At 38.7% G+C, this 10,616-nt stretch overlaps 1 long non-coding RNA gene across 1 annotated transcript in view; it reads right to left on the bottom strand.

Annotated features, from left to right (window-relative positions):
- Positions 1–9,803, bottom strand: part of LOC149229089 (uncharacterized) — a 121,136-nt gene extending 111,333 nt beyond the window's left edge. Inside the window, exon 1 of the long non-coding RNA XR_016247914.1 lies at positions 8,223–9,803. This is a non-coding gene — a long non-coding RNA (uncharacterized LOC149229089). The remainder of the gene's footprint in view (positions 1–8,222) is intronic.
- Between the last annotated feature and the right edge of the window lie 813 nt (positions 9,804–10,616).

The raw sequence follows: 10,616 nt of genomic DNA on the forward strand, positions 1-10,616 counted from the left end.
CCTCCTTGGGCCTGCGTTGTCTCTCCCGGCACTTCACTGCCTCTCTGCTATGTATTCTTTAGCCTTGGATGAAAATCCCTTGGTGAACTGCCCCTCGCTGCAACTGATCACTAACTTGATTTCTTCAGCAAACGCCACCCCGGAAAATCTAATTCTTGATCTCTCTTGGTGTGTCTCCAACTGACCCTCAAACCTCCTCTTATACTTTTTCTGTTGACGATTCAATGGCCGAGATTAAGTCCCTAATCAATGGCTAAGATTAGATTTGGCTTGATCGTAGTCACTTAGAACTTTTTCACCCATTTTATATTAATACACATTAATATTTTTATTTTCCTAAGTTTATACTTAGGAACCCATTAAAAATATTAATTATTTTAATATCTCTTCATCCGGGTGGAATTTCTCCAAACGATTTCTAGGTCTTGGAGATTTCATGTGCTTTAGCCTCTACACCAATTTTCATCGCTAGAGCACATCCGATGCTACCAAAAATCAACATTAAAATCCCTAAGATTCCACTTTCCATGGACTATTTTGGCCAAAGAAAGGAATTTTAAGTGTACAAGCCTTAAATCTTGTGGTTATTAAAGTCTCTATTATGCATACTTAGTTCATTTGGAATATATAGTTTACACCTTGTTGGCCTGTAGCTAGGCCAAATTGAAATATTCCATAATCACCACACCCACACACAAATGGTCAAAAACTTTTGAATCCCAAGAGTCATAAAGGAGGATCTTATTGTTGATCCCCCAAGCTTACAAGGGTCAACATACCACTATGAATCATGGCCTATTTTCTATGATTCAGGGCTACACAAAGATAATTAAAACGTTTGCAAATATGCATGCTAGGGTTGAAAAATGTCTTCAAGCATAATAACTCGATGGAATGCTTCACCAACACCTATTCCATTATAATTTATAATTCATAATTTGATGGACTATATGAGACCCAAAACTAGGTCAAAAGAATACTCAATGGTCATTACTCTTCTATATAGTTTTATCATGGTCCAAGCAAGAATGGTGGACCAAGATTTTCATAATGTACTTAACCCTCCCTTCTTGCTTGAAAACACTCGCCTATGTTATGAGGCCATTCGTGATATGTACATTTTCTCAATGAGAACAGACATTGATGCCATCAACCATGTTTATAGAGCCCTTTATGCCACTCTTGTCATAGCTTGTGACCTAAGGAAACAAGGATGAGATATAGTTAGACATAAAAGCTTCTGAGAAGTATTACACTAGGTAGGTGAGAATCTATGCCCACCCTATATGCTCCTGACTTCACGGTGGATTAAGGGCCTTCAAGCCTCCAACAAGACTTGGTAGCATGGTCTCTACAAGGTAGAGGCCAGTGCCTCCCCTATTCCATCCAAATCCACAATGTAAAACAACCCAGAAGTTAGGATTAACTGTAAAATTAGGCTTGTGAAGGAGTAATGGAAGTCGTTGGGTGAGCCCGAGGGAGGGTAATTTAACACTTCCACGTTTACTCAAGAGTCCACACTGATTTCCCAGACCACTATAATTTAAGGAACATAAGTGCTCCGGGGAGAATTTTAAATCTTGTCATTAGATGTTCTATGAAGACTAAGACTTGCCTAGTCTTCTTATAAAAATTAAAATTTACATTCGTGAAGCTTGTCATCAAGGTTAAGTCTCCAGATTCAATTGACATCTTTAGACACATTTCCCATCAACACATTTTACCTATCCATGGCACAAAATTATTATTGCATATGCATGCACAGTAGGTAACAACAATTCAAAAGTAATATTAGATGCATTACATTTGATTCACACCATTTTGAACACAAATGAGGAGACTTATCTGAAATCAATTTCTAGCAACTGAAGAACGGTGATCTTTTTTCCACCCAATCATAGGCTCAATTGTGCTTTCTCTTGTCTATAGCTAGCCACTCCCTAGAGAGGCCATGATACAACCAGGAAAACAGTTTCTCAAGGAAATGTATGAGTATGAAGGCCACTCTAATTTACAAACAATGAAATAGCAAAATATTTTCTACCACTAAGCCTAGGACTTCTGTAAATTCTACAAATTCCTTCCCAATTGGTTACAATAGCACACATGAGCCCCCTTCACTGCCAGTGTAGTCCCTCCACACCATCCCGTGGTTACAATAGCACACAAGAGCCCCTTCACTGCCTGTATAGTCCCTCCACACCATCCCCTCTTAGTGGCTACTCCCTTGCCCAGCCAACATCAAAATTCACAACCCTCTTTGCCCAGGTCAGGTTTAGGATTTTTTGTTGAATTTCAGTGGTCAAATTCAAGATTTAGTAGGCCCGACTTCCTAGTAATTCACCCAACTTGAATTTAGCAACCTTGGGCGTGACTTTTAGTAGCCTAAATGAGTTCTATTTGCAAGACCGTGGATACTTGAAGACTAACTCCTTTCCTTTACAAGAATTCATCATCCATTGGAGGCTAATATTTGGGACATCAAGAGACACCTAACATCTCCAATATTGAGAGCATTCTTGTTGTACTTACATAATTTTCAGATTTTGATTTTCAATAAGGAAATGTAATGCTTGAAAAACCTCATGTGTTGTAAATATTCCTCTTGAAGTTTTACTTGAAACCTTTTGGAAGGTTTCTCATCCTTGTAACATCTAATAAAAACTTAGTTTTTCTTGTGGGAGCTTGAGTTTTCACCCAAGACATCATTTTCTCCTTATTTACAAAGAGAAATATGTGGGTGGATTGATCTTGCACTTGTTTTCTTAGTTTTCATTGGTATGCCTTAAGAATTAACACAATCTCACCATCACAATCTAATTTTTTGAATTTGATTTTGCTACTATTTTATGTTTTGCATTTCAAGTGTTTGTTTTAAGTATAACTTGGGATTTCACTTTGGAGTATTTTATTTTATTTTATGCAAAGAATTCCATTTCATGTAGCAAAGTTTGATTTAGTTAATTTGACAATTTGTTTCATATTGACCTCATTATAGACTCATTGGTTACATGCTCATTTACTTTTTTAAAGTTATTCGCTGATTTTGCAAGCGTATCATACATTGAAAGCTTCATTTCATTTCATTGCTTTAGTTGGTTACTGATATATCATTTGCCAAAGAATTTACAATGAACAACTTACAATCGTGTGTGCTTATGACGCTTATGTTATTGTATCTTGCACTATTTTGAGCAATTATCCAAAGTTTTCTTGTTAAGCAAATTTTCATTTACTTGAGGCGTTTCCCTTTTTTTGCAAAGCATTAGTAATCTCACTTTCATATCATATCAAACATTTTAACATAATCACATTTTAACTCAATTTACCTCCAAGCATAAAAGTTTGGTTGATAAAAATCATAGGGAAAAGTCTTTCTTGGAAAATTCTTCCAATTGGTATGAAGTAAGGTAATGAGTGTGTGAATCTGCAGTTACGAAAGTGGTTTATCCCCTTGTAGAAACGAAGGCACATGCTAACTCGTAAGACTGAGGGGAAGGTTACCGTTAACGACACCACCATGTCCTCAACCCCTATTTCTTACAGTCACCTCAATTTTTACCCTTTGATAAGAGTTTAAGAGGAAAACCTCTCACCTAGATTAAGCATTTAGACTAAAATTATCTAAAATAATTGCATTCAATCTTAGTTTAAGTGCATTTCATGCTAACACATTTTACTATTTTACTTGCAAATTATTCATGTACTTGTCATTGATGAAAATGTTTTATTATCTTACTCAGGCAAATATCATTTTGTTCATTTTTTGCAAGTAAAGTTTAACTTGTTTTCTTTGCAAGTCATTTCTATATTCCTTCCTTACATGCTTTAGATTTGTGAATGATTACATATTTTGAATGCATTTCTTGAAATTTATATCTTGCATGTATCTTGCTAACATCTTTTGTTTGATTTGACAGAGTTACTTGTGTTTCAATTTGAAACACTTAATTTTCTTGAACAAGTATTATTCATTTTTAGGCAATATTGAAGGCACTAGTTTTATATATATGTTCATATTTAATTAATATGTTGATGGTTATTAAAGTTCATTTTATTTCATATTGCTCATTACATTTTCTCACAATCTCAAGTAATCCAATTGAACATCTCCTAGAAACCTCACATCTATTTTTTTAACTTTAGTTTTCCATTTAGGGACCACCCCCCTTAGCTTTCCTAGGAGAGAGCTTAATCAGAGAGAGTTGGGAATAGGTGATAGCCCCATCTCTTAGTTTTTCCACCAACCACACCTTGTGGGGTTAAGGGATTTTCTCACTAACTTTTAGGTGTGTGTGACAGGCAGCAACAACAGGTAGTATAGCTTATTGTCATGTGCCAAATGAGAAGTGCACCAAGTTGGACCAGACTGCAAAGAATGGGTGGTATAGCGAGACGTCTAAGGCATATAGGATCTACATTCCTAGCAGTAGGAAGATTATCGTGAGAAGGGACGTAAAGCTTATGGAGGACAAAGCCTTCAAGAAATCTCGCAAGATGCCAACAGATGATCAGAGTGAGCCAACGAAAGCTTCATCAATCTAACAACAATGGCAGCCACAGGGACAGTCGCAAGCACAATCATAGATATCTATTACAGTTACCAGTACGAGCATAACCTTAGGTGTAGGAGATGTTGTGAGTTCGCAGCAAAGGGAGAAGCAGAGGCAAGATGAGGAGTTGGTAGATCCTCCCACCACTAATGGTCGAACCATGTAATGTCCCAAATGAAGAAAATTTGGAACAAACCCATCACACAAAATTATCATTCACTTAACAGAAGATTGCCATGTAAAAACCCAAATACCAGAAATTTGATAGAAACAATAAACCCACAAATTGCACAAAAATCTCATTAAGGGATCACAACATGAAGAACAATGAGAAATGCAACAACAAAATCCAGCTTTATTATATAGAAATAGATGCCAATACAATAGTTGGGAATGACCCTCCAAGATAATAATGGTAATGTCGGCCTCCAAACTAAAACAGGAAATCAATCACTACACTTGTGAATTTTGAATGAATCCACCAAGGGGAGATGGGTGCTCGCCCAATCTCACTGAATCACCGAAGGGTTTCCGTCCTGGGGCTACCAATAGAGTAGAGAACCAGGTTTTCAACCTTTCATACAAGAAACAATACTCAAATCCAAGATGTGCCCTAATGACCTTCTCCTCCTCCTTTATAGATCTCATGGATAGATCTCCAAGTCTCTAGAAGCATCTTATTTTATTATTTTATTATTATTACAGAAGCTCCTCCATTGACTTTATCAAGTGACCTTTTCATTTTATTTTATTTTACTTAGGTCACTTTTGGCCCTTTTTCTCTAATTAATTATTTTTCCTAAATTAAATGACTAATTAAAGTCATTTTTAACTAAGAAAAAAGGAAAATCACCCACCATACTCTCTTCAGCCGCTGGAAGTCTCTTCTCATAATCCCATCCTGTAAAATCTTCCCGTTCCGGTTCCAACGAGCTATTATATTGAGGTGTTCCTTCAATTAATCTCCCCGGAATGCCTCCTCGAGCATAATTAATTAAGTTATGCCCAATAATAATGCTGATTTTTTAAAGTTGTCAGAATGCGATGGAACGAAAGACAAACTGCGTATGATGGAATATGCCAAGCGAATGCCATCAAATCCCATAAAAACTCCTCAAAACTCCATCGGAGCCCCTAATGACATAAACCTGCTCCACTGAACTAGCCATCCCCTGCCTTAGAAATCCACTCTAGCTGTACTATGAAGAAGAATAAAAATGGGGACATGACAATCCTCCTGCCCCAAGATTTCTTGCCCTCAACCAATCCAAATTTGTAGACCAATCTGGTGGCCTGACGCAACTGAGACCCAATGCCTGGATCCCATACGAACCATTGGGTGATGCTCTGCTCTTGTGTCAACCCATCATGACCGGACCCCTCAATGCCCGGATTTCAAACTAATCTCTCACTGAACCTGATCAACAAATCCTCCTGGATCCACCAAAAAAAAATATCAAGGCTCCATGGCTCCTGCTCTGCTATAACTCCAACCAGGAATGTTGCTCCATCCATTGCGTACCAACTCATCACCTCTCTCCAATCCAACTCTTGGCATAAACCAAGGTCAATCTCATCATGTTGATGTTGTGTTGAGATACTGATGAGTGCCCAGCCTACATCTTGTTGCCAACTAAAGCATGTAATATCCCTCGCCTCTAAGGGCTCCTGCAATACAATGCCACTGACTAAAAATGATACTCCATCAGTAGGGTACCAACTCATGATCTCTCGCCAATCCAATGCATGGATTCATGTGCAAGGAATACATTTGCTATGCTGATACTGGTCCATGCTCAACTCTTGATGCTCTACCTGGACAATCAATTCATGTCCAGGAAATCTTGCCTCTCTCCCTCTATTGGATAAAAGTGGGCAAACTGTGTTGCAAGCCCTGTCTATGAACTCTTGGAGAGGGTTGTTGCCTTAATATGTTGCAGATTTGCTTGCTGCCACTACATATGTTTGCACCTCATCAATGCGTAGACCCAAAGATGGATGCACTACCACCTCCAACAACTCCTGCCATCTCCAGCGTCTCTTGAGGAGAAGTGTCTGCAAATACTGCCTCCTTGGAGGCTGCCTCCACATCTGTCTACTCCACTCCATGGCTGGCTCCAAGGGTGTCTGCTCATCCTCCATCATGGGCTCAACATGACCCACTAGCTGACTCTCCAAAAATGGCCCATTCCGCACACTGTGTATCATCTGACTCATGCTCCTCTATGTGCTCTCTATGCTGAATCACCAGTCACTCATCTGCTCCATGATTTCCTTCCCTCATGGAAACAATCGTCTACTCCTCGTACTTCTCTACCACACATGGATGCATATCTGGGCTATTGCCATCATCTCGTGCTCATCAAAGGCATCATCGTATGAACCTATGGACTCATCCAACAAAGAGTCCTCATCCTGACAGACATAAAGAATATATCCTTGCTCTATCATTGTCATCTCTTGTTTGTCACTCAAGATGAAGCAAAGTCCCTTCCTCCTTAGCTCATTCTTGCTACAAGATCCACCACACTTGAGTAACTCTTCCCTGATCAACTGTCTCCTGAACAACCCAATGTTCTACTCAACCAACCTTTCGGCTAGCTCATAAGCAACAGGTGAGATGAGCTTCTCTCTCCTCCAGACAGACAACAATCGAGACTGCAACTCCCAACAAATGGCATCACAACCTCTCATACATGATGATAAGATGGACTGCATGTATGTTATGACTCTGTCAGAGTGATGTTTCCTAATGTTGAAGAAGCATTGGAACATCTGCAGGATCAAACCATCACACTCAAGATCAAACATGATTTCATAAGTCCTAGTCATGGCCATAACTCCTAAAATCTCAAGCTTCTTCCCAAAGAAAGAACCTGCATTGTTGTCCAAGTCTCAGAAAGTTTCTATCATCAGTCTGAAAACTCTCTTCATAACATCATCATTGTAACGAGTTGTAGGTGCGTTCGTCTCATGATGCTACCAGAGAAGATGAAACTGGAAGTCTAACCCCTTCACAAGGTTCCTTCAAGAACTTGGGTTGTATGAGAGCAAGCATAGCTAGTCTTAGCACCCAAATTAGTTTCTTTCTTTCTAGCTGGCTCATTTTGGAAAGGAGTGCATCTAGTTTATTAAGTTTGAAGAGAACTTTCCATGTGACCTTCGTGTGCTTCAAATATGTCCCAAGCACAGAGATTTTTTGTTCAATCTCCAACTCTTTCTGCAGATGTCTTAGCTGTTCTTTTTGAAGAATAGCATAGAGCCCTTTGGAGAAAGGTTTGTGGTTTTGTTTTTCCACTGTCTGCTTTGAAGTGGTACTGCTGCTAGAAGGTTTGAATTGTTATTGACCAAGCCTTTTGAGGATGCCCTTGAGGTTTCCTAGGGACTTTCCAAAGTCCATCTTAGAATGCCACTGTAAGATTCCCTTGCAGAATAGCTTAGGAATTCACTGAGTTTTCTGAGTGTGTTTGAGGTAGTTTTGGGGAGAATCAATTTATTAAGTGCTCAACAAATACCCACAGACTTGAAATTAACTTGCACTAATTCATATCTGACTCAAAAATTGACATATTGTTGATGTTTGACAATATGGAAATAGCACCAACATAAATAGTATTTTCTTCAATTTGAAATATGAATAAACGATGAGCAGATGAGAGCGATTAAAACCTGGTATATGTATACACAGCAAGATGTTCTTCAACAGCCTCCAGATTTCAGCAAAAATATTTCGTGGATTGCTTCTCTGTTGATGTCCTCTATCTGCTGCAACAATTGTGTTGACATATATGTCAAGCGAACAATGGATAACTTTAGAAAATTGATCTCTGTTGAGTCTGCTCCAAACTTAGTCAATTCGTCTTAGCACAATAATATCTTCACTTGGAAATTATTCCAAATGATCCTTGAGTTTTCTGAGTTTTAGTGAATTTCTCCAGTGAGAAATTTTGTCAAACACCTTGAGAGCGTACTTATGTAGGTATAGTTTTGTGGGCTTAGTTTTAAAGCAGTCAATAGCACAGGAATGCAATTAGATCTCTGCCAGCAATAGAAATAATATCATTCACTGGATTGGTGTAGGAATATATTTAAGGCGAAATTATATTGGCAAATACGCTCCCACCTTAAAAAGGACTGAGACTATAAATACCAGCAAACAGAAACACCAATAAATCGCTGCAAGAGCCTAAGACCACTACAGAATACCTCCAGCTATTCAAGATAGCGCCCCCACATTGACAAAAATAATCTTACCCGGTCTAAAGATAAGTGATGATCAACAACCTTTGTGCACAGTGGAGAGTCGTGACCTCTTTCCTGCACAGATTTATACGTATATTTGAGATAAATCTAGAGCTAAAAGACGTGTATTCTCAACCCAGAATGTAGTGTGTAGATGTGGAGTTAAGTGGGGCAGTACGCAGCTCAACAAGTGGGTGGCTTCCACGCACAATAGAGCAAGGACACATGATCAACATATAAACGGCCAGCGCTCAAGATCGTTCTCAGCTGGAACAAAACTTGTGTAAATCGATCCTGGGTATTTGTGACTTCGACATTTCTAGAGGAAATCTTCAGACATCGAACCCTCCTTAATAGCTGCAATTTATTCATGCAATTCGACACTGGGGATTCGACTGATCAATTCGGCCTTCAACGAATAACTCATGAACTTGATAAACGGTCCTTAATGTAGCTCTGTTTAATCTGGATTTTGGGCTCGGTATCAAGACAAAATGTACATGCTCATGCTCAGAATCAAAGAAGTTCCTTCAGCACCTGCTCAGAAGAGGCAGCACGAATCATTACAAACTAATTAATTTGATGCGTGAAATATTTGGCCTGTCCACCTTAGCAACTTGATAAAAGGATTGATGGTCACGCCTTTGTCTTGAGCCTTAGAATACAAATTCGGTCTTGGAACCTTGCACAAGTAAGTAGCTCCAGAATTTATATTTCAAGCTTGCATTCGTCCCTCCTGCGTGAGTACAAACAAGCTCAGCCTTAGGAGATGGCCCTCCAAGTCGAGCAAATCGACCTCTATGGCTCAAAAATTTCACTGAGAACAGGCAATTAAAATCGGCCTCTAAAAATTCTTTGCTACATGGATGACGACTTAGATCTGGCAATTTTAGTAAATGCGTCTCAGCAAGATTTGGGTTTCAACCATCATCCGAGCCACCCTACACATACGTAATCTTCCACGTCACCCTTCCAGAAAAGGAAAACGCATAACTATATGAAAATAAGGCAGATGAATTAGCACAGACACTTTATGGAATCCATTGTTCAACAATTGCGAATGATGATGTCAATCCGCACAAATACACAACTCCCTAGAAAATTTTCCGCTAGCAAATAAAATCCTCGAGTCGCTTTTCCAATAGCAATGTGACTCTCTAATAATACCCAGGTCTTTGGTAATCTGACACTCGGCCCTAATGTAATTTGTCGTCCAAAAAAAAATTCAAATGTTTCTCGACTACAAATAATTCCTTGGCCACAATGATATTTGGTGCCTTTCTCGTCCCTCTTCAAATGATTTCACCACTCCATTTAAAGAGAGATGCAATTTTGGCCAACACTAAACTTTGCCTTTCTACTTCTGTAGTCCAAATTATTTTCTAGAATTAGCTATCCTAAGAAAATTTGTAGAGGGGTTAATATTGAGAAGAAAATTTCGCGCACACCACTAGATTAGGAGTTGATAATCCTGGCTATAATCTGCAATTGAACACTGAAACCCGCAGGCTGAGCCAAGACCAAGGCTCTAATACCACTGTAATGTCCCAAATGAAGAAAATTTGGAACAAACCCTTTACACAAAATTATCATGCACTTAACAGAAGATTGCCATGTAAAAACCCAAATACCAGAAATTTGACAGAGACAATAAACCCGCAAATTGCACGAAAATCTCATTAAGGGATCACAACATGAACAATGAGAAATGCAGCAATAAAATCCAGCTTTATTATATATAAATAGATTCCAATACAATAGTTGGGAATGGCCCTCCAAGATAATAATGCTAATGTCGGCCTCCAAACTGAAACAAGAAAT

Source organism: Pinus tabuliformis, chromosome J, assembly GCF_031772625.1.
Source record: "Pinus tabuliformis cultivar Carrire ecotype Pingquan chromosome J, CPIR1, whole genome shotgun sequence".
Lineage (NCBI taxonomy): Eukaryota > Viridiplantae > Streptophyta > Pinopsida > Pinales > Pinaceae > Pinus > Pinus tabuliformis.